At 36.8% G+C, this 27,809-nt stretch overlaps 1 protein-coding gene across 4 annotated transcripts in view; it reads left to right on the forward strand.

Annotated features, from left to right (window-relative positions):
* Positions 1-27,809, forward strand: part of STXBP5L (syntaxin binding protein 5L) — a 346,905-nt gene that overhangs the window by 193,108 nt on the left and 125,988 nt on the right. The gene's annotated exons all lie outside the window — the stretch shown is intronic.

Below are 27,809 nucleotides of genomic sequence, written 5' to 3' on the forward strand. Positions count from 1 at the left end.
GAATGCTAAAGTCAGATTCTTTGGAATTCAGATCCTCATTCTGCTTCTTTCTAATTGTTGACCTTAGGAAAGTTACTTAAATTTCTGTGCTTTGTTTCCTTATCTGTAAAATGAGGATAAAATGTTGAGAAGGTTAAATGTATTAGTACATATAAAATGTATCTTTTACATTCAGAGCAGGATACACATGACATATTCAAGATAGGATAATTTGAGTTTTTAATAAATGGATTATTTATCTAGGATCTAGAGAAACAACACAAGATAGTGGGGTATGCCAGGGCTAGAAAGAACAGTACTTTATTGCCATCTGTTAAAGGATAACTTGAAGACATAGTTAATTATTACCATGTTATTTACTTGAATACTAAGTGAAGCAATAATAAGTTTATCTTATCTAACAAATACAAAAACAATCTATATGTGAGAAAAAGGAAAAATCAAAGAAAGAAAACCCAGAGACACTATATAAATAATGAATTTAGTATTTTATTTTCATTGTGTAAGACGTAATGAGACAAATCAGGATGTTTGCTCTTGGGAGCTTTGTGTATTACCAAGTAAATCAGTTTTGGTTATTTAAGGCTTCTCCAGAAGACCTGAGCTTTTTAATTTGTGACATATATGACATTTTTTTGTATTATCATTTATTTGGGAATACTTCTAATTGGTTATTCCAGGTCTGTACCATTTTTGTCTTGTTAGAATTTATTAATTCCACCTTTTTGGTCAAACTCAGCCCCCCAGCAGACTGACTGACCTTGAGTGCCTCAGCCTCCTTATGAAACAGATTATAATTTGAATAGTGCCCCAGCATAATGGCTTTGTGACAACATTTAAATACATGCATATTAGATGTCAAAGAAAGGGAAAAAGATAAGAACAATCACAATTATTATTTTAAAAATCTTTGGAAACTACTTTGCCTCCAATATCCTAGTCTGCCTAAGTCTAAACTAAGAGAACAAGTCCCAGGGATCAGTGAAATAAAGTTTCACTAGCTGAATAGCACTATTTTCCCATGTTTATTGATTATTCTACTCTTTTGAAGAATTTATCAAGGGGCAACTGTTTAAGTTAGAAACTGTGCAGGGTCTGAGATTATTCACCTCTTATAAGCTAGTTACCTGCCATACTTGTGTGTGTGTGTGTGTGTGTGTACACACACATACACAGGCACACACACACACACAGACACACACACACACACACACACACACACACAGCAAACTGGCCTCTGGGTAAGAAACAAAGATAATTAACTATTGACAACAAAACAGCAGCTAGAGCAACATCTTGCATCACTTCCCTGAGCCTCAGACCCAAGAAAGTAACATGTTGAGGAACAGATGGTACCTGTACATGTAGTGGTATTGCAAAAGAAGAACTCTGAGTTTAAAAAACTTGATGAAAATAGGTCTGCGAGTGATCTGCCTATCCTCTCATCTGGAAAAGACCACATCTTTACTCTAGTGTATAAGCAAATCTTCTCTGGGGGAGAAAAGAAGACTCCTTTATCTTTTTTAAAGATTATACTTACATCATTTTTATTGAACTTTTTTAAATTACAGCTTATATTAAATATTACATTAGACTGAGGTGTAAAACAGTGATTAGATATTTATATAACTTATGAAGTGATCACCTTGATAAGTATATTGCCCATCTAACACCATACATAGTATTACAATTTTATTGACTTTGTTTCCTGTGCTATACTTTGCATCCCTATGATGTTTTTATTACTGGCAATTTGTATTTCTTAATCCTTTTACCTTTTAGATCCATGTCCCATACACCTCTCCCATCTGGCAACCATCAGTTTGTTCTGTTTGTTTCTGTTTTGTTTCATTGTTTGGTTGGTAGGTTTTTAGACTCCATATGTAAGTGAAAACATTTGGTATTTGTCTTTCTCTGTCTGACTTATTTCACTTAGCATAATACCCTTGAGGTCTAGCCATGTTGTCACAAATGGTAGGATTTCATTCTTTTTATGGCTAAATAACATTCCATTGTACATATGTACAACTTCTCCTTTATCAGTCATCTATGGATGAACACCTAGGTTGCTTCCATATCTTGGCTATGGTAAATAATGCTGCAGTGAACATAGTATTCTAGATTTCTTTGGGTAAATACTCAGCAGTGGAATTCCTGGGTCATATGATAGTTCTACTTTTAATTTTTCTGAGGAACATAAACATCTTTACTGATTTTTATGGTGATTTCATCAATTTGCATTCCCACCAAAACTGCAAAAGGGTTCCATTTTCTCTACATTCTCTCCAACATGTTCTTGATTTATTGATGATTATCATTCTGACAAGTGTGAAGTAATACCTCACTGTGATTTTAACTCACATTTCCCTAATGACTGGTGATGTTGAGCATCTTATCTTTTCATATGTCTATTGGCCATCTTTATCCTCTTCGTAGAAATGTTTACTCAGGACTTCTGCCCATTTTTCAATTGGATTGTGTGTGTGTGTGTGTGTGTGTGTGTGTGTGTGTGTGTGTGTGTGTTTCACTGTAGAAATTCCCTATATGCTTTGGATATTAACCATTTATTGATGAGTCATTGGCAAATATCTTCTTCCAGTAGGTTGTCTTTTTGTTGATGGTTTCCTTTGCTTTACAAAAACTTTTTAATTTGATGTAATCCCATTTGTTTATTCTTTTTCTTTTCTTTCCCTTGCCCAAGGAGACATATCCCCAAAAATATTACTAAGTGTGATATCAAGAGTTTACTGCCTATCTTTTATTTGTGGTTTTAGGTCTCACATTTAAATCAATTCACCTTTAACTTATTCTTGTACATGGTTTTAAGAAAATGGTCCAGTTTTATTGTTTTGCATGTATCTCTCCACATTTTCCAACACTGTATTAAAAAGACAGTCTTTACCCTATTACATATTTTTGCTTTCCCATTGATAAATTACTGTATTTTGCCATGTATAATGTGTACTTTTTTACCCAAAATTTTTAGGGCAAAATAAGGATGCCCATTATAAATGGGTACTACTAATTCTGTATCTATATGTTTTTAATTCCTTTATTTATGTTTATGCATTAAAAGTGTAACTCTAGAAAGCAATAACAACATTCATATGCAAAATAATACTGTGGAATATGATAATTGGTTTTGTTTCTAAATATAAGTATATAAATAATTGAATTAAAATGAAAGTTTTTTTCCTGGAAGTTTGGACCAAAAATGTGGGTGCACATTATACATGGCAAAATATAGTAATTGACCATATAGGCATGTGTTTATTTCTTGGGTCTCTATTCTGTTCCACTGATCTATGTGTCTTTTTTTCCATGCCAATACCATGCTGTTTTGATTACTATACACTTGTAGTACAGTTTGCTACTAGGCAGCATGATACTGCCAACTTTGTATCTCTTAACATTGCCTTGGCTTTTTGGAGTCTTCTGTGTTTTCATATAAATTTTAGGATTTTTTTTTCTGGTTCTGTGAAAAATCCACTGGCATTTAAATAGGGGTTGCATTGAAACCTGTAGATTTCTTTGACTAGTATGGAATTTTTAATTATGTCAATTCTTCCTCACCATTAGCCCAGTATAGCCTTCCATTTATTTGTATCCTCTTTAATTTCTTTTTGTGGTATCTTTTCTGAGTACAGGGCTCTGACCTCCTTGATAAAATTTATCCCTAAGTATTTTATTATTTTATTGTTTTTGATGCAATTATAAATGAAATTGTTTTCTTAATTTCTTTTTTAATTTTTTAAATTTTTTATTTTTTATATTTTATTTTTTTATTTTAATCATTGTTCAAGTACAGTTTTCTCCCTTTTACTCCCATTCCAGCCTACCCACCCAACCCTTCCCACTTCCCTCCCATTACCACCCTCCCCCTAGTTTTTGTTCATGTGTCCTTTAAATTTGTTCTTGTAAACCTTTCCCATTCTCCCCTGAAATTCCCTCTCCTCTCCCTTCTGGTCACTGTCAGTCTTTCCTCTATTTCAGTGTCTTTGGTTATATTTTGCTTGTTTCTTTGTTTTCTTGTTTAGGTTCCTGTTAAAGGTGAGATCATATGGTAACTGCCTGGCTTGTTTTGCTTAGCATAATGCTTTCCAGCTCCATCCATGCTGTTGCAAAGAGTAGGAGCTCCTTCTTTCTTTCTGCTGCATAGAATTCCATTGTGTAAATGTACCACAGTTTTGTGATCCATTCATTTACTGATGGGCATCTAGGTTGCTTCCAGCACCTAGCTATTGTAAATTGTGCTGCTATGAACATCGGGGTGCAAAGGTTCTTTCGTATTGGTGTTTTAGTGTTCTTAAGATGTAGTCCCAGCAGTGGAATTGCTGGGTCAAAAGGCAGATCCATTTTTCATTTTCTGAGGAAATTCCATACTGCTTTCCATAGTGGTTGTACCAGTCTGCAGTCCCACCAACAGTGCACTAGGGTCCCCTTTTCTCCACAACCTCTTCAACACTTGTTGTTTGTTGCTTTGTTTATGATGGCCATTCTGACTGGTGTGAAGTGGTATCTCATTGTGGTTTTAATTTGCATCTCTCTGATAGCTAGCAATATTGCACATTGTTTGTTTCATGTGTCTTTGGATCTTCTATGTCCTCCTTGGAGAAGTGTCTGTTCAAGTCCTTTGCCCATTTTTTAATTGGGTTGTTCGTCTTCCTAGAGTGGAGTTGTGTAAGTTCTTTATATATTTTGGAGATTAAACCCTTGTCTGAGGTATCATTGGCAAATATGTTTTCCCATACAGTTGATTCTCTTTTTATTTTGATACTGTTTTCTTTAGCTGTGCAGAAGCTTTTTATTTTGATGAGGTCCCATTTGTTTATTCTTTCCTTTATGTCTCTTGCTCTAGGAGACATGTCAGTGAAAAAGTTTCTGCATGAAATATCTGAGATTTTCCTACCTACGTTCTCTTCTAGGACTTTCATGGTGTCACGTTTTCTTTTTAAGTCTTTTATCCACCTTGAATTTATTTTTGTATGAGGTGTAAGTTGGTGCTCGAGTTTCATTTTTTTGCACGTAGCTGTCCAGTTCTCCCAACACCATTTGTTGAAGAGGTTATTTTTACTCCATTTTATGTTGCTGCCTCCTTTGTCAAATATTAATTGACTGTAGAGACTTCGGTTTATTTCTGGGCTCTCTGTTCTGTTCCATTGGTCCATGTGCCTGTTTTTATGCCAGTACCAGGCTGTTTGATTACAGTGGCCTTGTAGTATAGTTTAGTGTCAGGTATTGTGATCCCTCCTACTTTACTCTTCTTTCTCAAAATTGCAGCAGCTATTTGGGGTCATTTATGGTTCCATATAAATTTTTGAAGTGTTTGTTCTATGTCTGTGAAATAAGCTATTGGTACTTTAATGGGTATTGCATTGAATGTGTAAATTGCTTTTGGTAGTATGGACATTTTGATGATATTCATTCTTCCAATCCATGAACACAGTATATGTTTCCATTTGTTTGTGTCTTCCTTGATTTCTTTCCTCAGTGTTATGTAGTTTTCTGAATACAGGTCTTTTACCTCTTTGGTTAAGTTTATTCCTAGGTATTTTATTTTTCTTTTTGCTATTTCAAATGGGATTTTTTTCTTGATTTCTGCTTCTGCTGTTTCATTGTTAGTGTACAGAAATGCCTTTGATTTTTGGATATTGACTTTGTATTCCGCTGTTTTGCCAAATTCATTTATAAGGTCAAGCAGTTTTTTAGCAGAGTCTATAGGATTTTCTAGGTATACTATCATGTCATCTGCAAACAATGACAGTTTTGTTTCCTCCTTTCCAATTTGGATGCCTTTTATTTCTTTTTCTTGTCTGATCACTGTGGCTAAAACTTCCAGTACTATATTGAATAGAAGTGGTGAAAGTGGACATCCTTGTCTTGTTCCTGATCTTAGTGGAAAAGATTTTAATTTTTGCCCATTGAGTATGATGTTGGCTGTAGGTCTCTCATATATGGCCTTTATTATATCAAGGAATGCTCCCTCTATTCCCACTTTGCTGAGTGTTTTTATCATAAATGCATTCTGTACCTTATCAAATGCTTTTTCTGCATCTATTGATATGATGATGTGGTTTTTGTCTTTGCTTTTGTTTATGTGATGTATTACATTTACTGATTTGCGAATATTGTACCATGCTTGCAACCCTGGAATGAATCCCACTTGGTCATGGTGTATGATCTTTTTAATGTACTGTTGGATGTGGTTTGCCAGTATTTTGTTGAGGATTTTAGTGTCAATGTTCATCAGCGATATTGGCCTGAAGTTTTCTTTCTTTCTTGTGTCTTTATCTGGTTTTGGAATTAGGATGATGTTGGCCTAATAAAAAGAGTTTCAGAGTCTTCCATCTTTTTGGATTTTTTCAAATAGTCTGTGAAGGTTAGGGGTTAGCTCTTCCTTAAATGCTTTGTAGAATTCTCCTGTGAAACCATCTGGTCCAGGGCTTTTGTGTGTTGGGAGTTTTTTGATTACTGCTTCAATTTCTTTTGCTGTTATTGGTCTGTTCAGGCTTTCTGCTTCTTTTCTATTGAGTTTTGGAAGATTATATTTTTCTAGAAATTTGTTCATTTCATCTAGTTTTTCGAATTTCTTGGCATACAGTTCTTCATAGTAATTTCTTACAATCCTTTGTATTTCTGTGGTATCTGTTGTAATCTCTCCTCTTTCATTTCTGATTGTGTTTATTTGGGTTTTCTCTCTTTTTTTCTTGATGAGTCTGCTTAAAGGTTTGTCAATTTTGTTTATCTTTTCAAAGAACCAGCTCTTGGATTCATTGATCTTTAGAATTGTGCTTTTAGTCTCTATGTCATTTAATTCTGCTCTGATCTTGGTTATTTCCTTCCTTCTGGCTGCTCTGGGCTGTCTTTGTTGTTGTTCCTCGAGTTCTTGTAGATATAGGGTTAGGTTGTTTGTTTGAAATGTTTCTAACTTTTTTAGGCAGGCCTGTATCGCTATGAACTTCCCCCTCAGGACTGCCTTGGCTGTGTCCCATAAGTTTTGGGTTGTTGTGAGTTCGTTTTCATTTGTTTCCAGAGACCTTTTGATTTCTTCCCTAATATCATTCTTGACCCATTCATTGTTTAATAGCATGCCATTTAATCTCCATGATTTTGAGTGTTTGGGGTTTTTTTTCCTTGGGGTTGGTTTCTAGCTTCAGTCCCTGGTGATCCAAGAAAATGCTTGGTATGATTTCAATTTTCTTGAAATTGTTGAGGCTTGTTTTGTGTCCTATCATGTGGTCTATCTTTGAAAATGTTCCATGTACATTTGAAAAGAATGTGTGTTTAGCTTCTTTGGGATGGAGTGTTCTGTATATATCAGTAAAGCCCATTTCATCTAGGGTATTGTTCAATGCCACAATATCTTTGTTGATATTTTGTTTGGAAGATCTGTCCATTTTTTTAGTGGGGTGTTAAAATCCCCCACTATAATTGTGTTGCTGTCAATATCTTTTTTGAAGTCCTCTAAGATTTTCTTTATGTATTTGGATGTTCCTATGTTGCGTGCATATATATTTACAATATTTATGTCTTCTTGGCGGATTCTTCCCTTGAGTATTATGAAATAACCTTCTGGGTCCCCCTTTATGGTCCTTTTTTGGAAGTCTATTTTGTCAGATATGAGTATTGCTACCCCGGCTTTTTTTTTTTTCCTGTTCATTTGCTTGGAAAATTTGTTTCCAGCCCTTCACTTTCAGCCTGTGCAGGTCTTTTATCCTGAGGTGGGTCTCTTGTAGGCAGCATATGGGTGGGTCATGTTTTCTTATCCAATCAGCTATGCTATGTCTTTTGTTTGGAGCATTTAATCCATTTACGTTTAAGGTTATTATTGATAGGTACTTACTCATTGCCTTTTATGTATGTGTGTTCCTCTCTCTCTGTCTCTTTTCCTTTCTTTCCTTAAAGCAGTCCCTTTAGCCTCTCTTGCAGAGCTGGTTTAGTGGAGGTGTATTCTTTTATACTTCTTTTGTCTGAGAAGCTTCCTATTTGGTCTTCTATCTTGATTGAGAGCCTTGCTGGGTCAATTAGCCTTGGTTGCAGACCTCTGGTTCTCATTACTTGGAATATTTCTTGCCATTCTCCTCTGGCTTGGAGTGTTTCCATTGAGAAGGCAGCTGCTAACCTTATTGGGGCTCCCTTGTATGTTACTTCCTGTTTCTCCCTTGCTGCCTTTAATATTCTCTCTTTGTCTTGAAATTTTGCCATTTTAATTATGATGTGTCTTGAATAAGGCCTCTTTAGGTTCCTCTTGATTGGGACTCTCTGTGTTTCCTGGATTTGTGTGACTTTTTCTCTCATCAAATTAGGAAAGTTTTCCATCATTACTTTTTCGAATAGGTTTTCTATCCCTTGCTCTTCTTCTTCTCCTTCTGGTATCCCTATTATATGGATATTATTACGTTTCATATTGTCTTGCATTTCTCTTAATCCCTCTTCATTCTTTCTGAGCCTCTTTTCCTTTTCTTGCTCTTTCTGGGTGTTTTCTTCTATTTTGTCCTCTAGCCCACTGATCCGATCTTCTGCTTCATCGATCCTGCTTTTCATTCCTTCTACTGTGTTCTTCAGTTCAGAAATTGTATTCTTCATTTCCTCTTGGCCCTTGTTGAGAGTTTCTATTTCCTTTTTCATGTTGATGTAGTTTTCAGTGAGTTCATTGTAGCTTTCCTGTAGTTTCTGGTAGCTCATTGTGAGCTCATTGAGCTTCCTGACGATCATTGCTTTGAACTCAATATCTGATAGTTGAATTGCCTCTATTTCATTTAGCATTCTTTCTGAGGCTTCCTCCTTTCCTTTCATTTGGGGATTGTTTCTTTGTCTTCCCGTTGTTTGTGAGACTCTTCTTGTTAGCCTCAGCTTCTTTAATTGATCTGTTCTGGCTCCCTGGGTTTGTGGTGTGAACTTCTTTAGTAGAATAGCAGTGAGTTTCAGTGGTGCAGTTTTCTTGATCTCCCAAGCTCACTGGTCTTGGGCTGTCATTTACGTTAGCTTTGTGTTTGCCTTTGCATTTTGTTTGATGTTGAGTCTTTCTTTGGTGGTTCCTTCCCACCAGCTGGTTAAATGTGGGTCACTCTGTCCACCACCTCCTGTATTTTGTTGTGCTGGTCAGGGCAGGTTGTGTTGAAGCTGGTTCTTCTGTGTGTATAAGGTTTAAAGAGTTCTCTCTTGCTCTTGTTCAGTTGTTTGTATTGGGTACTGTCTCTACTGTTTAGTTGTATTTCCAGATAGGTCCTGAATTGAGGTTTGTGTGGTTACCACTCCCTCCTTCACCTTCTTCTGTTGTTATCTGTTAGTGGTTCCTTTTTTGTTGGGTTTCCTCTTCCAGTGGGTATCCTGGTGTTCACCACCTCCACCTATTCTTTTTTGTTATCAGTTGGAGGGGGAAGGCAAAATGGTTTAAGACAGAAACATAGCATTCTATGATATTTACAGTAGCAGCAAGTAGGGAAGAGATAGGAGATTCTTTGACTATATATAGTGTTAATCATGATCTTCCACCCAGCTAGCTGATTTTTAGAAAGGATGGAAAGAAGATACGACTCTTGTTGGGGAAGGAAGGATTGTGAGTTGGATCTATAAAGCAGGGAGTTTGTGGGAGGTCAGATTCTGAGGTAAGGTGAGAGTAAAGGATAGTAAATAGGTATAGTGTGTGAGAGAATAGAGTTAACCACTACAGTAATAGAGTTCAGGAAACTTTGAAATGGGCTAAGTTCTGGGGGGAGGGGATGTTGTGAAGTAATTACAATTGCATGGAACAGCAGTTATTTACAATAATATTATGGCAACAACCATATGACAGAATCTATGAGATCTAGGTAACAAGAATAGGGAGTACAGAACCTCAAGTAGTGTGCTAATGGGACACAGGTGAGTTAAAGGACAGTAGATAAGCAATACAGTATGGAAAGAGATATCAGGGCAAAGCTGTCAGGTCATACAATATATCCAGCCTAGCAAAGCAGACTATACAAAAAGAAGAGGGATACAGAAATACTATTTAAAAAGATGTAGGAATACTGGAAAAATAATAATAATACAAATATGCAATAACTTGCAGGTTCTCTGTGATAGCAGAGTGAAATTTGTCTCACTCTCCCAGCTGTTGTGATGCCCCTTCTTTGGGTTTAACTTCGGTCTTTTCACAGATCCAGGATTTTGTCTCACTTGTAGGTATTTAGAAAAAATTTTAAAAAGTAAAAATAGAAAAGGCAGATGAAGGAAGGAAGAACAGATAAAATTGGAGGAAAGGAAGGAGGAAGGAATAAAACAAGAAATCAGGAAAGAGAGGAAAAGAAATCCAAAGAGAATGAAAACAATAAAAATTAAAAAATTAAAAATTGTTAAAAAAAATAGAATCAAATAAAAAAGTTGGTTTCAAAGTGGCCAAACTGGTTTTGCTGGCTGAGGCAGGCTGAAGGGTGATTGGTATGGCAGCTCCCTCACTGTCTGCGAAGCTAGCGTGGCTCCTCAGCCTTGCACCCTGGGTATGGGAATCAGGTCTTTCCCCAGGGTTACTGCTGTGGACTGGGGTGCAGGGATGCTCCCCCTGCATGCGCACCGGTGCACCCACAGCTGGGTGGCCGGGAGGCTGGAGCAACTGATCACTTCAGGAGAATTCCCCAAACAGTGTCTGTCTATTCACTCCTTCCTCTTGAGAAATTCCTCCTGTTCAAGCCTGCCTGTCCGCACAATGGACTGGCTTCTCCCGCAACCCAACTCTCCAGCCAGACTGGTGACTGTGAGGGTCAGGGCCTGCTGTGCATGACCCAGCCTCTCCAGTGTCCACAGCCTCCAAAGGTGCTCACAGCCCTTGTGTGTTTGCTAACACCTGGATTCCTCCCAGTGCTGCTCAGACTTTGTTTGGCTGGAGAGGGAGCAGTTGTCCCAGCTCTCTCCCAAGGACTCTGTGGCAAACCCAGCAGAGGGCCCTGGGCCTGGGGCTGCAGCCCCCGGACTACACACTGGTCCCCGGGACCCTACCTTGTTGCAGCACTCTTCTTAGGGTCCGGTTTTTCGGTTCCGCCACAATCCTTGGTCCCCTATTTTCACATATGCTGAAGTACTGGTTGCTTGCTTCTCTATTCCATAGATCGGTCAGGATTTTCTCTCCTGAGCAGAGGGAAGCCAAGTCTGCTCCTTCCTACTCAGACGCCATATTAGCCCCCCTAATTTCTTTTCCTAATAATTCATTATTGGTGTATAAAAATGCAACCAATTTCTAAATATTAATTTTGTATCCTGCTACTTTAACGAATTGGAATTATTAGTTCCATTAGTTTTCTAATGAAATCTACAGGATTCTTTATATGTAGTACCATGTCATCTGTACATAAGGGAAGTTTCACTTCTTCCTTTCCAATTCCAATGCCTTTTTTTTTTCCTTGTCCAATTGCCGTGGGTAGCACTTCCAATACCTTGTTGAATAAAAATGGTGAAAGTGGATATCCTTGTCCTATTCCTCATCTTAAAGAAAAAGCTTTCAGCTTTTCACCATTGAGTCTGATGTTAGCGTGGTGTTGTTATATAAGGCCTTCATTATGTTAAGATGTGTTTCCTCTGTTCCCACTTTGTTGAGTTTTTGTCATAAATGGATGCTGGATTTTGTCAAATGCTTTTTCTGCATCTATCAATATAAACATATGATTTTTATCCTTCATTTTTTTGTGTGGTGTAACACACCAACTGATTTGAAGATACTGAAACAGCTTTGCATCTTGGGAATAAATCCCAGTTGATTATGGTGTATGATCTTTTAAAAGTGTTGTTGAATTTGGTGTGCTAATATTTTGTTGAAGGTTTTTGCATCTGTGTTCATCAACATTATTGGCCTATAATTTTTTTGTACTGTTTATATCTGGTTTTGGTACCAGGGTTATACTAGCCTCACGAAAAAGAGATTGGGAGCCTTACCTCCCCTTCAGTTTTTTTGTAATAATTTAAGAAGGATAAGTATTGATTGTTCTTTGAATGTTTGGTGAACTTCACCTGTGAAACCATCTGATCCAGGGGTTTTGGTTGGTTGTTGGGAACTTTTTGATAAGTGATTCAATTTTATTCGTACTTTTAGTTCTTTTCAGATTTTCTGTTTGTTCCTGATTTCTTGGAAAATTCTGTTTCTAGAAATTTAACCATTTTTTCCAGGGTGTCCAATTTGAAAGCATATAATTGTTTGTAGTATTTTCTTACTATGTGGTGTCAGTTGTCACTTCTACTCTTTCTTTTTCTGATTTTCTTTGATTGAACCATCTCACACTTTTTCTTGGTGAGCCTGGATAAAGCTTCATGAATTTTGTTTATTTTTTTAAAGACCAGCTCTTGGTTTCATTGATCTTTTCTGTTTTTTAAGACTCTTTTTTGTTCATTTGTGCTCTGATTATTATTGTTACCTTCTTTCTACTCACTTTGGGCTTTGTTTTTAAAATTGTTTAGTTCTTTTAGGTATAAGGTTAGATTTTTTAAAGTAGGCCTGAATTGCTATAAATATACCTTTTGAATGTTTTCATGGGGTAGTCCTGCATTGCTCTAAATTTACCTCTTAGAACTACTTTGGCTGTATACCATAAAATTTTGGATCATGTTTTCATTTCCATTAGTCTAAAGATTTTTTTTTATTTTTCTTCTTGATTTTATTGTTAACCATTTATTTATTAGTTGCATATTATTTAGCCTTTATGTGTTTGTGTGTTTTTCAGTTTTCTTCTTGTAATTGATCTAGTTTCATATCATTGTCGTCATAAAAGGTACTTGATATAATTTCAGTCTTCTTTAATTTATTGTTATGTGGCCTATCCTGGAAAATGCTTCATGAGCAATGAAATAATATATATTTTGCTGCTTTGGGGTGAAATATTCTAGTAATATTCATTAAGTCCATGTGGTCTAACATATAATTTAAAGCTACTGTTTCTTCGTTAATTTTCTGTCTCAATGACTTACTATTTGATGTCAATGGGGTGTTAAAGTCACTATTATTACTGTATTACTGTCAATCGATCCCTTTATATCCATTGACATTTGCTTTATATATTTAGGTGCTTCTACGTAGGGTATGTAGATATTTACAAGAGTTATACCCTTTGGTTAGATTGATTCCATTATCCTTATGAAATGCTCTTTTATTGTCTCTTGTTAGAGTTCTTGTTTTAAAGTCTATTTTGTCTTATGTAAGTATAGCTACCCCAGCATTTTTTTTCCATTTGCATGAAATACCTTTTCCCAGCCCTTTAAGTTTAGTTGTGTGTCTTTCTATCTGAGGTGGGTCTTTGTAGGCAGGACTTATTTATTTTATTCATTCAATTACCCTGTGCCTTTGACTGGAACATTTAGTTTATTTACATTTAAAGTACTTATTGATAGGTGTGTAGAATCATCATTTTACTGTTTTCAATTATTTTTGTGTTTTTTTCTTTTTTATTCTCTTCCTCTCACATCTTGTATGTTGATGACTTTCTAGAATGCTATGTTTGGATTCCTTTTTCTTTATATCTTGAATATCTCTCCTAGAATTTTCATTTGTTTTAACCATATGCTTCATATATACTAAACTATGTTTATAACAGCCTACTTTAAGTTGATGGTTGCTTAAGTCAAACACATTCCTTTTTATATTGTTGTTCAGTTACAGTTCTCCCTATTTTCCCCCCAAATCCTCTCCCCTGACCTATACAACTCCACCTCTCACATTCTAAGTCACAACACCATAAAAGTCCTAGAGGAGAACATAGGCAGGAAAAGCTCAGATATTCCACACCAGAATATTTTCACTGACATGCCCCCTAGAGAAAGGGACATAAAGGAAAGGATAAACAAATGGCACCCTGGCTGGTATAGCTCAGTGGATTGAGTGTGAGCCTGCAAACCAAAGGGTCGTCGGTTCTACTCCCAGTCAGGGCACATGCCTGGGTTGTGGACCAGGTCCTCAGTAAGGGGCGCATGAGAGGCAACCACACATTGATGTTTCACTCCCTCTCTTTCTCCTTCCCTCTCTCTGAAAATGAAAAAAATAAAATAAAATATTTTAAAAAATGGGACTTAATCAATTTTAAAAGTTTCTGCATGGCTAAAGAAAACATCTGCAAAATGAAAAGGGAAGCAACCATATGGGAAAATATATTTGCCAATTATACCTCAGACAAGGATTTGATCTCCAAAATATATTAAGAACTCACATGACTCCACACCAGGAAGACAAACAATGTAATTAAAAAATGGGCAAAGGGCCTGAACAGACATTCTCCAAGGAGGACATACAGAGGGCCCAGAGACACATTCTAAAATTACTACAATTTTATTCACCTTTTCCACATTTGTGTATTTGTTATTTTTAAATTTTCTTGTTTGTATGTATCTTTTAATTTAATGTTGTTTTCTTAGACTAAATTATGCATGATCTTCCTGCTTTGCCTTTTAACATTTCAACTGGCTTTATAGTTGGTTGATCCACAATTTTACTGTGTCTTTGTCAGTGAAAATTTATTTCCTATTTTCTTGTTAATATTTTTTATAATTTCTTTTCTACTTAAAGAAGACCCATTGACATTTCTTATAATAGTGGCTTAGGGGTGGTGAACTCCTTTAGCTTTTTCTTGTCTGGGAAAATCTTTACCTCTCCTTCAATTCTAAATTATTGCTTTGCTGAGTAATCTTGATTGTAGGTCTTTGCTTTTTATCACTTTGGATATTTCATTCCCTGCTCTTTTGACCTGCAAAGTTTCTGTTTAGAAATCTTCTGATAATCCTCATTTTAGAGGATCCAAGATGGCAGTGGAGTAGGTGGAAGCTACACTAACCTCTTCAAAGGACCAATCTGAATTATAGAAAAATCATCCTGAATAACCAACTGAACACTAGCTGTAGAGAATCCTAATAACTAAGGACTTATAGAAGAAACCATATGACCACATGCGGACTGGTAGGAAGTGTGGAGGCATGAGAGGGCTGCCATGGGTGGCAGCTGAAGTTCTGCAGAGATATTTAGTGGCTGCGGGAGGTCCCCCTGAGAAGTGTGGGATCTACCCCAGCTGGGCTCCCAAACCTAGAGCACCACAACTAGGAAAGTAAGCCAAATAAAATCTGGCTGTGCAAAGCAGCAGAGTTTTTGTTGGCCAGGGGAGAAATGACTTGAGATGCAGAGAGCCTCTTAAAGGACCAATGCACAAAATTTCACTTCCAGCCACTTACCCTGGGCTCCAAAGAAGAAAAGCAGAGAAGAGAAGACTAGAGCCACATGAGGAGAAAGCCTGGGGTTGGTGGCTCAGGGGAGAGACCTGAAGGGCCATCCACTAGGATCCCTGACTCTGTCATTTTCCATACTGCAGAAGCTATCTTTTTTGGGCAGAGCACTCCCATCATGCAGCATCAGCCTGAGGGGAAGCAAAAGCCTCATCTGTAGGAATCCCTCTTGCCCCACCCTGTGGATCTTAAACCTAACTGTTAGGGAATACTGCTGGAAAGACTTTCTATGATTGAGCCTAACAGAAAGCCTGTAGGTGGAGGTGGATCTAAATATAACCAGAGACATTGAAATTAAGAACAAAGTGACAGTAACCAGAGGAGAAGTAGGAGGGGATAATGGGGGGAAAAGAGGGAAGGGTTTTCAGGAACATGTATAAAGAACACATGGACAAAAGGGGGTAGGATCAAGGGTGGGAAATGAGGATTGCTGGGGTGGGGGGAGTTGTTGGGGGGCAAATGGAGATAACTACTTGAACAACAATAAAAATATGAAAAAATAAGTAAATTTCAAAAAAGTTCTGTTGCATGAAGAGTAATATTAAGCTAAGATTTTTACAATGGCTACTTATAAAAATTAATAATATTATTTTGTTGTTTGTTCTTGCAAAAAATAAATGGTGTTGGGAAAATTGGACAGATATATGCAGAGAAATGAAACTAGACCACCTTCTTACACCACACACAAGAATAAATTCAAAATGGGTCAAAGATTTAAATGTTAGACCCCAAACCATAAAATTCCTAGAAAAAAACATAAGCAGCAAAATCTCAGAATTGCTTGTAGCAATTTTTGGTCAGTCATATCTCCCCAGGCAAGGGAAACAAAAGAAAAAACAAACAAATGGGACTGCATCAAAATAAAAAGTTGTTGCACAGCAAAGGTAATCATCAACAAAATAAAAAGACAACCCACAGAATGGGAGAACATATTCACTGATACATCTGATAAGGGGTTCATGTCCAAAATTTATAAAGAACTTAGAAAGCTCAACACCAAAAAATAAAAATGCACAATTGAAAAATTGGCAAAGGACCTAAATAGACACTTCTCCAAAGAGGACATACAGATGGCCAATAGACATATGTAAAGATGCTCAATATCACTAATCACCAGAGAAATGCAAGGAGCCCTGGCTGGTGTGGCTCAGTTGATTGAGGGGTTGGCCTGTGAAGCAAAAGGTCACCGGTTTGATTCCTAGTCAAGGCACATGCCTGGGTTGCGGGCCAGGTCTCCAGTTGGGGGCATGTAAGTGGTAACCACACATTAATGTTTCTCTCCTCTTTCTCCTTTCCCACATCTCTATAAATAAATAAATAAACTCTTTAAAATAAATAAATAAATGGACACTTAAAAATTTTTTAAAAAACACAAGGAGATATCACACCACACCTGTCAGAGAGGCTATCAATAAATCAACAAACAACAAGTGCTGCTGAGGATGTGGAGTAAAGGCAACCCTTTTGCACTGTTGGTCTGAATGCAGACTTGTGCAGCCACTGTGGAAAGCCATATAGAGATACCTCAAAAAATTAAAAATGGATCTGACTTTTGACCCAGCAATCCCACTTCTGAGAATATATCCAAAGGAACCTAAAACACTATTTGAAAGAATATAAGCATATGTTCATTTCAATTATTTACAATCACCAAGGTAAGGAAGCAGCCCAAGTGTCTATCAATAGATGAATGGATATAACAACTGTGGGACATTTACACAATGGAATTCTGCTTGGCCATAAAAAAGAAGAAAGTTTTCCCCTTTGCAACAGCATGGATGGAACTGGAGAACATTATGCTAAGTGAAACAAACCAGTCATAGAAATACAAATACTATACGTTTTCACTCATGTGGAAATTAATGAACGAACTGAACTAACAAGCAAAATAAAGGCAGACTCAGAGAGAGAGAGGGAAATTCGATAGCTCTGGGTGGGGTACTGGGGGTGAAGGGATTGAGCAAAAGAGAAAAAGGACTAATGGACACAGACAACAGTGTGATTGCAGGAGGTAGGGGAAGGGAGGTGGGCGGAGGTGGAAGAAGGGTATAAAGGATTAAGTGATCATGAAAAAATGAAAAATTTAAATTTAAAAAAGAAAACTGAAGTAAAAATCTCATAGCATCATGGTAGATCCCTTTTATGCAACTAACTGCTTTTCTCTTGTGGCTCTAAAAATTCTCTCTTTGTCTTTAACTTTGGCATTTTCATTAAGATGTATCATAGTGTGGACCTCTTTAGGTTCGTCGTGTTTAGGAGCACTTTGTGCACTTGAATGCCTATTTCCTTCACCTATCTAGGGAATTTTTTTTGTCATTTCTTCAAATAGATTTTTAATCCCTTACACCGTCTGTCTTTTCCTTCTGGTACCCTTTGCTGTGAACGTTGTTACACTTGCGTTGTCTCAGTGGTCCCTTAAACTATCCTCACTCTTGTTTGGATTCCTTTTGCTTTTTGCTGTTCTAATTTGTTGTTCTCTGTTATCTTACCTTTCAGATAGCTGATTTGATCTTCTGCTTCATCTAATCTACTGCTGAGTTCCTGTAATGTAGTCTTCATTTCAGTTCTTGTATTCTTTATTTTTGACAGGTTCATTTTTATGGTTGCTAACTCTTTATTGAGGTTCTCACTGAGTTCATCTTTTCTTCTCCTGAGTTCATGAGCATCCTTATAAAAACTGTTTTTAACTTAGTATCTGGTAGATTGCTTGTCTCCATTTAGTTTGGTTCTTTTTATGGAATTTTGTTCTTTCATTTGGGACATATTTCTTTGCCTCACTCTGGCTGACTCCCTGTGTTTGTTTCTATGTATTGAGTAGATCTGCTACTTTTCCTAGTTTTGACAGGGTGACCTTCTGTTGTGGGGTCCCTGTGATGCCCACTGGGGCTGTCTCCCTGCACCAAGAATTCCAGGAGTGTCCCTTGTGTGGGTTGTGTGTGTGCTCTTCTTTTACTTGATCCCTATTGGTGGTGGCATGTCAGTGGGTGGGTTTGGCCCTCAGGCTGACTAGTTATCATGAGTGGCCATGACAACAGAACACAAGCTGTATACAGGGGTTGACCTCACAGAGTTTAAGTTGAGTTAGCAGTGCTCTGATGCTAGTCAAGTTGGTTCTTTGGGTATGTCATGTGGAACTGGTTGGAGGGCACTCTGGTGTGGCCTGAAGCCATCCACCTGGTAAATTAGTTCTGGGACCTCTTGGGAGGGCCTCTTTTTCAGGTCAAGTTCCACCACCCTTTGTGCCTGGCTTGGGGCTGCCTGTTGGGGAACTACAAAGTGTTCTGCATTTGGTTGACACTTGTGCTGGGTTTGGAGGCACTTGGGAGAGGGCATGCTGCCAGCTGAGGCCAGCTGCCACTAGTGCCAGGCTTGGAACCCATTTATGGGCTACAAAATGTGAGCTGAGGACAGCCTCTACTTGTGCTGGGTTTGTCAGCTGCTTAGTTGAAGCTCTTTCCAATCCAGCACTGGCCACAGCTTTTGCCAGTTTTGGGGCTTTCTGATGGGAGTTACAATGCAAGTTGAAACAGGTTGCCACTTTAGCTAGGCCTGGGTAGTTAAGAAAGAAGTACAGGGCATGCTGAGATCAGCCAGTGCCTGTTTGAGTGTGTGGCCCTTTGAGAGATTTTAGGAAACTGCAGCATGAGTCAAGGCAGGCTGCTTGTAGAAGAGCAGCTTGAAGCAGCTCAAGCCAGATATATAAACTGGGTGGGGCAGGGTCTCAGAGAATCATCAGGGTAAAGCAAATAGTGTTAGCAAGGTTAATGAAGTGTTCAGATTTGGTGCCAGCCTGTGCCTGCCAGTTTATTTGGGGAAGGGCTCAACAAAGGAATCATAGCACCTGCCAGTGCTTCTTTCCGTGTTGAGAGCTGCCCCTCCAACTCTCACACTGAAGCTAGTCAGTTCATTTTTTCCCATATGTTCCTGGTGCTTTTTAAGCTGATGCCCCTGCACTGGGGCCTATAGTAAGTGAGCTCGTGAGGGAAGCTAGTCTGTGCACAGGCCCCTCAGAAGGAATGCCTGGGACACCAGTACCCTCTGACTCACTTGAATGCAAGCCCTGCCAGTTTTCATGGCCAAATATTATGAGGACTCCCTTTCCCTGCACTTCTGCCCTGGGCTAGGAAACTGGGTATAAGCCTAGGACTCTTTGTTCCTCAGTGGGGAACAAGAGTATCTTCACAGCTGAGATATCCCTTCTGATTCTTAATCACCACACCATGTTAGTGAGACCTGCACTTTCTACAAGTCCACTCTACCTTCCAGTCTGGTTGTGGTTTTGTCTTTACATCCTTAGTTATAGGACTTGTGTTCAGCTATTTTTCAGGTAATTGTCAGTCATGGGTGTTCTATAACTTAGCTATAATTTATATATGGTCATGGGAGGAGGTGAGCACAGCATCTACCAGAAGAGAGAGACCTTTATCTTTTCTGTCCTGAAATGTCTACAGGGAGAGAGCTGCCTCTAAACTTTACTATCCTGGGATGTCTTCTTATACAGACATTATTATCTTGGCTATAAATGCTGTTTCTAAGAGAACCCAAATAGCATAGAATGGGGAAATGTTCATGGATAATTATCTACCAAATAGCAGTGCATTATTGTTGTTTATGAAAAAATTTTGGAAAATTGTTTATGGTAGTTTGTGAGACCCTTAAAGCTTGAATTGTTTCACTTGCCATTTGAATGTATACTAAGAGATAAATTACAGAGCTCTTATTTTTGTTTAGATAACCTTTATAAAAATAGAGATGCTTATAAGAACATTTGAAATCTAGTGTCTTATGCTTTGGGGGCATGTAAACATTGGGCTTTTAATAAAAAAATAACAGTGTTTTTCTCTGAACTTGGAAAAACAATACAGCAAATTTAAGAGTTGAAAATTGATTTTACTATTCCAGTGTGTGTTTCTTAAGAACAAGGACATTTTTTACATCATAAGCACAGGACATTTATTAACATCAAAAAATTGTCCATTGGTCCCAGCCACTGTGGTTCAGTGGGATGGGTGCTGTACCACAAAATGAAAGGTTCCCAGTATGATTCCCAGTTGGGGAGCGTATGGAAGGCAACCAGTTAATGCTTCTCTCTTGTATCAATATTTCTCTCCCTCTCTTCCTCCCTCCTTTACCCTCTCTCTAAGAAAATATTTTTTAAAAGGGAAAGAAATTCTACATTGATTAAGTACTATTGCATCCACAGAACATATTCAATATCTACATTTGTCCCAACAATGCCATTTATACTGTTTTTCCCAAACAGAATCAAATCCAGGATCTTAAATGTTTTTAACTTTCATTTTTTAATCTCCTTTAATCTGGGACATTTTCTCCACATTTATTTGGTGTTTTTTTAAATCTTCATATTTTTCTCTTTTTTTAAGATTTTATTTATTTATTTTTAGAGAGGGAAGGGAGGGAGAAAGAGAGAGAAAAACATCAATGTGCGGTTGCTGGGGTCCATGGCCTGCAACCCAGGTATGTGGCCTGACTGGGAATTGAACCTGTGACACTTTGGTTCGCAGCCCGCGCTCAATCCACTGAGCTACGCCAGCCAGGGCTAAATCTTTATATTTTTCAAGATAAAGAATATTTATTTGGTTTAGTGTACCTCAGTTTGAGATTGTCTGATATTTCCTCATGATTAGAATTAAACATTTTGGCAGTATACCACACAAAGTAGTGTCTTCCTTAGTTTATTATATTAAAAGGAGCATAATGATTTATTCTAACATTAGCACCTAACTAGTGCTAATTTTGATTGCCTGGTTAAAGGGATATCCATTAGATTTCTCCATTATAAAGTAACTATTTCCCTTTGTAAATTAATTTATGAGGAGAATATGAAATTATGTAAACATCTTCCTCATTAAAGACTCACCCATTAGTTTTAGCATTTATTGGTGATTTTTTAAAAAGATACTCTTTTTTTAAGATTTTATTTATTTATTTTTTAGAGCAAGAAGGGAGGGAGAAAGAGAGAGAGAGAAACATCAATGTGTGGTTGCTGGGGGCCATGGCCTGCAACCCAGGCATGTGCCCTGACTGGGAATCGAACCTGCGATGCTTTGGTTCGCAGCCCAAGCTCAATCTACTGAGCTATTATTGGTGATTTTCTAAGTCCAGTATACTGTCTATATTTATCAGTTAGTGTTTTACTAGTTAGCATAACTTCCTTATTTTTGGTGCCATGTGATATTTCATGCTTATCTGATAAATTCCTTATTCTAGCCCTAAAATCAACTTTTCTATAAGGAATTGTGGTTACTTTTACTGGAGGATGTTATTTAGAAACCAGTGTATGGCATACACACACACACACACACACACACACACACACACACACACACACACAAATACACATATTATTTATGTATGTTTGTGTATTTATCTATGAATATATATTTATGTATATATGTATGTATATGTAGGCATATATGTATATGTATAGATACACAACTACGTAATTTGTGTGTCTATACATACACACATTTGTGTCAGATACTGGTTTCTTTTTTATTATATTGATTATGCTATTATAGTTGTCCCAATTTTTTTCCCCTTTGCACCCCTCCACTCAGCACACCTCAGTCCCTGAGGCAACCCCACACAGTTGTTCATGTCCATGGGTCATGTGTATAAGTTCTTTGGGTATTCCATTTCCTACACTGCACTTTACATCCCCATGGCTGTTCTGTACCTGCCTGTTTGGAGTCTCAGATAGGCAATAGCCTGCCAGTTCTGTTGTTCTGTGATGGAAGGGCTCAGAATAGAGACAATGACCTCTGCCCACCCCTAGCTGTCCCCCAGCTCTCACCTTGATGCCAGACACTTTAGTCCTCCCAGTATGCCTGTGGTGCTTTTCAAGCTACTACACCAGTGCTGGAGCTCAGAGGGAGTGAGTCTAAGTTCCGGTGTGGGTTCTTTAAGAGTAAATGCTTGGTACTCCAGAAGTTTCTTCCACCAACTCAATCCCTGTGGGTTTTTGTAGCCAGAAGTTATGGGGACTTATTTTTTTGGCACTGGAGCTCCCAGGCTGGTAGGCCTGGAGTGAGACTGGGGCTCCTTGTTCCCAAGATATCCCTTACAAATGTTATCCACTACAGTGGATGTGGGATAAGTCTGTTCCACATCTCCACTTCTCCTACCAGTCTGGATGGATGTGATTTCTCTAATTCTGTAGTTGTAAGACTTCTATTCGACTCGATTTCTGATGGTTCTGAGTGATGGTTATTCTATATTTTAGTTGTAATTTTGATGTGGTTGTGCAAGGAGGCAAGCCATGTCTACTTACGCCTCCATCTTTACTGGAAGTCCTGATATTGTTTTCTAAATAACACTCTTCAATGAATAAAATATATACATACATGTGCATAGGAATATGCCTAAAAGAATGTCTAATCCTTTTATTGCTTGGACACTTACCAATATATGAATATATTCTCCTTTTAATGCACATTTGGGTTATTTCTTTTTAGAGGCTGTTATAAATAAAGCTTCTGTGAGCATTCTCTGAACATTTTGGGGCACATGTATTCAATATTTATTTTCCATTGGTGAATACCTAGGATTAGAATCACAGGATAATAAGATAAGTGTATTTCTCCCTGCAGTTCCCTCCATTTCAGTGTCTTTGGTTATATTTTGCTTGTTTGTTTGTTTTTTTGTTTAGGTTCCTATTAAAGGTGAGATCATATAATATTTGTCTTTCAAAAGGGGAAAAGGGGAAGGGTTTACAGGAACAAGTATAAAGGACACGTGGACAAAAACTAGGGGGGTTGGAAATGGGAGGGAGGTGGGGAGCACGGGATGGGTGGGCTGGGATGGGAGTAAAAGATAGAAAACTGTACTTGAACAACAATTAAAAAAATGTTAAATAAAAAATTGGGAAGAAAAGAATATCATTAGCTGTAGATTTCTCAGAGACTTCCTTTAAATCTAATTTGTTGACATTTTTTATCATGAATGATTTATGGATTCAATCAAATCCTTGTACTATTCAACTAAGATGATTGGTTTGTTTTTTCCTTCATTTTTGTTACTCTGGTGAATTATTCTAATTAATTTTGAAATAATAAACTATTATTGCATTGTGGGATTAATCACACTTGATCACAGTGTATTGATAAATAGTGTTCTATTTTATAGATATGTTATGTTTTAGTTTTTCACAAACCAGTTGATGGATATTAAAGCACTAACATATATAAAGATACAAAATAGAAATGTAGTTTTAAAATATTTGACTTTCACTTATTTTATATTTATGTAAGTTCTTTGACATTAACATTGTTTCTAAATGCAAGTAGAACAGGACTATATAGAGATTCAGAGATTATATATTCTAGACTTTTAATTCCCTTTCTAAGTAAGCAAATTATATTAATTTTTATATTCAAATACATTTTAACTTATAAATACAAAAGTTTATCAACTCTTGTATAATTAAGAAGAACTAATTTTGGTATGAAATACACTTTATAGGTGACAATTAAAGAAGCAAAGATGGGATTAATAAAAATTAGTTTTTATTATAAATCCCAAATCTTGAAAACATCTCTTCATTGGTTGTTTTCCTTTGAATTTCCTTACTAAGATAACCAAGTTATCCAATTTATAAAATGTTTTCTCTACTTATTGTTCTCTGTTTCTTTCTATCCAGAACTCTTGGGATTGTGTTTTATGATTCTCACTATAATTCTTGTAGACTGCCTTTTTGGTCAGAATTTAATTAACTAAATATTTATGAAAGTTAAAATAATTTTATCGAGGTATAATGTATATGAAATATAACTAAACAATGCTAAGTATGCAGTGAGTTTTGACAAATATACTTGACAAATATGTCATGTAACCACCAACAAACTAAAGATATAAAAAGTACTCATCATCTCATAAGGTTCCCTTGTGCCCTTTGCATTTATTTATCACCTGTCAGTACAATCATACTGATTTGCTTTCTATGACTATAATTTATATTTACTATGATTTTGTATAAATAGAAGCATAAATTATTTTGTGTTTCTCTTTTACTTAGTATAATGTTTTTGTGGTTCATCCATTTTGTATGTATCAATGGCTTGTTCCTGTTTATTGCCTTATAATATTTCACTATGTAGATATAAAAATGTGTTTATCCATTTACCATTTGATGGAAATGTGGGTAATTTTGACTTTGAGGCTAGTATAAATAAAACTGCTATTAGCATTCAGGTATATGCCTTTATGTAACATTTGTTTTCATTTTCTCAGATAAATAACGAGTGGAATTACTGGGTTATATCATAAATATGTGATTCTAAGACAGAGTCAAACTGTTTTATAAATAGGCAATCATTTCACATTTCTACCAGCAATGTATGAGGGTTTCAGTTTTTCCACATATTTGTCATCACTTGATGTTGTCAATATTTTTAATATAATCCAGTTTTGTGGGTTCAGTGGTATCTAAATGTGGTTTTAATTTACATATTTTTGGTGATGAATGATGTTCTGCATTTTTAAGGGTTTGTTTCACATTCGTGCATCCTGTTTGGTAAAATCTTTTGCCTATTCATTTCTTTTAACTTATTATTCAGAGTGCCTTGAATATTCTGAACAAGATGGTTTCTCTAGTCAGTAGATTGCCTTTTCATTTTGTTAATGGAATTCAGTAGAGCAAATGATTTAATTTTGATTTCATGGAAGTTATCGATTTTTTATTTTAAACTTTGGTTTTTTTCATGTCCTATTTAACTGCCTAAGCCAAATTACTATCATTTACTCCTGATTTATTTTAAGTTAATTTTTGTGTATCATGGAAAGAAAATGTTAAGGCTCTTTTTTCACTTAGGAATATCAAATTGTTTCACCATCATTTATTGAAAAGATGTTCTTTCCACTCAATTGCCATAGCACTTTTATTAAACATCAGTTGACCATTTACTTAGGTGTGTTTTTTAATAGACACACTTCTGTTTCATTATTATTTATGTTTATCTTTATTTCATTAAAGACTGTCTTGATTCCTATAGCTTTAGATAAAGTAGTTCTTGAAATTATATAGTGCAAATGCTCAAGCTTTCTTCTTCTTTTTTCACAACTGGGTGAACTAAGTGGGAGTAAAAGGAGCATACCTCAACATAGTAAAGGCCATATATGAGAAACCTAAAGCCAACATCATATTCCACAGGCAAAAACTAAAAGTTTTCCAACTAAGATCAGGAACAAGACAAGGATGTATGTTTTCACCACTTCTATTCCATATAGTGTTGGTTCTAGACACAGTGTTCAGACAAAAAAAGAAGTAAAAGGGATCCAAATTGGAAAGGAGGGCGTCAAACTATCATTGTTTGCAGATGACATGATAGTGTACATAGAAAACCCTATAGATTCACCAAAAAACTACTCAACCTAATAAGTGAATTTGGCAAAGCAGTGGGATAAAAAGTCAATTTTCAGAAATCAAAGGCATTTTTGTATACCAACAATGAAATATCAGAAACAAATCAGGAAAAAAATCCTATTTGATATAGCAACAAGAAAAATAAAGTCCTAGGAATAAACCTAACCAAGGAGATTAAAAAGACCTATACTCAGACCTATACACAGCACTGAAGAAAGAAACTAAGGAAGACAAAAATAAATGGAAGCATATACTGTGTTCATGGATTGTAAGAATTAACATCATCAAAATGTCCCTACTGCCCAGAGCAATTTATAGATTCAACACAATCCCTAATAAAATACCAATGACATATTTCACAGATATAGAATAAATATTTCAAAAATTTATATGGTACCATAAACAACCCTGACTAGCCACAGAAATTTTTAGAAAGAATAACAAAGCAGGATAGATCACAATACCTGGCATCAAACTATATTATAAGGCCACAGTAATCAAAACAGTCTGGTACTGGCATAAGAACAGACACAGAGATCAATGGAACAGAATAGAGAGCCCAGAAGTAAACCCATGTCTCTATAGGCAATTAATATTCAACAAAGGGGGCAGGAGCATAAAGTGGAGTAAAAGTAACCTCTCCAACTAATACTGCTGGAAGATCTGGACAGCTACATGCAAAAAAATGAAACTCAAGCACCAACTTACACCATACACAAAAATAAACTCAAGATGGATAAAAGACTTAAATATAAGTTGTGACACCATAAAAGCCCTAGAGGAGAACATAGGCAGGAAAATCTCAGATATTCCATGTAGCAATATTTTCACCAATATGTCCCATAGAACAATGGACATAAAGGGAAGAATAAACAAATGGGACTTCATTAAATTAAAAAACTTCTGCACAGCTAAAGAGCACATAAGCAAAACGAAAAGGGAACCAACTGCATGGGAAAACGTATTTGCCAATGATACCTTGGATGAAGGTATGACCTCCAAAATATATAAAAAATTTATATGACTCCATGCCAGAAAGACAACAACACAATTAAAAAATGAGCAAAGGATCTGAACAGACACTTCTCCAAAAAGGACATACAGAGGGCCCATAGACATATGAAAGGATGCTCAGCATCACTAGCAATCAGAGAGATGCAAATTAAAACCACCAGTTCAAAAGAAGCTATGCACCCCAATGTTCCTAGTAGCACATTTTACAATAGCCAAGTTTTGAGAGCAATCTTACTGCCCATCAATAAATGAGTGGATCAAAAAACTGTGATACATTTACACAATGGAATACTACACAGTGGAAAGAAAGAAGGAACTCCTACCCTTCACAATAGCATGGATGGAACTGGAGAGCATTATGCTAAGTGAAATAAACCAGACAGTGAAAGACAGTACCATATAATCTCACCTACAAGTGGAAACTAATCAACAAAAATAAACAAGCAAGCAAAATATAACCAGAGACATTGAAATAAAGAACAGACTGACAGTTACCAGAGGGGAGGGGGGATGGTGATAATGGGGGAAAAAGGCGGGAGGGTCCTCAAGGATCATATATAAAGGGCCTATGGACAAAACCAAAGGGGCTTAGGATTGAAGGTAGGATGTGGGGATAGGTGGGGTGGGAGAGAGTTGTGGGGGGCAGAAATGGAGACAACTGTACTTGAACAATAAAAAAAATGTGAAAACAAAAACCACAATGAGATACCACTTCACACCATCACAGTGACTATCATAAATCAACAAGCAACAAGTGCTGGTGAGGCTGTGGAGAAAAGGGAACCCCAGTGCACTGCTGGTGGGAATTCATACTGATGCAGCCACTGTGGAAAACAGTATGGAATTGCCTCAGAACACTAAAGATGGAACTGCCTTTTTGACCTGGCAATTCCACTGCTGGGACTATACCCAAAAATCTGGAATCACCAATTCAAAAGAACCTGTGTACTCCAATGTTCATAGCAGTGCTATTTGCAGTAGCCAAGTGCTGGAAACAGCCTAAGTGCCCATCAGTAAATGAGTGGATCAAAAAAACTGTGGTACATTTACATAATGGAATACTGTGCAGCAGATAGAAGAAGGAACTCCTACCCTTCATAACAGTATGGAGGGAACTGGAGAGCATTATGCTAAGGGAAATGCGCCAGGTAGTAAAAGACAAATATATGATCTCACCTATAAG

Source organism: Phyllostomus hastatus, unplaced genomic scaffold (genome assembly GCF_019186645.2).
Source record: "Phyllostomus hastatus isolate PE091 unplaced genomic scaffold, TTU_PhHast_1.1 phas_contig_86, whole genome shotgun sequence".
Lineage (NCBI taxonomy): Eukaryota > Metazoa > Chordata > Mammalia > Chiroptera > Phyllostomidae > Phyllostomus > Phyllostomus hastatus.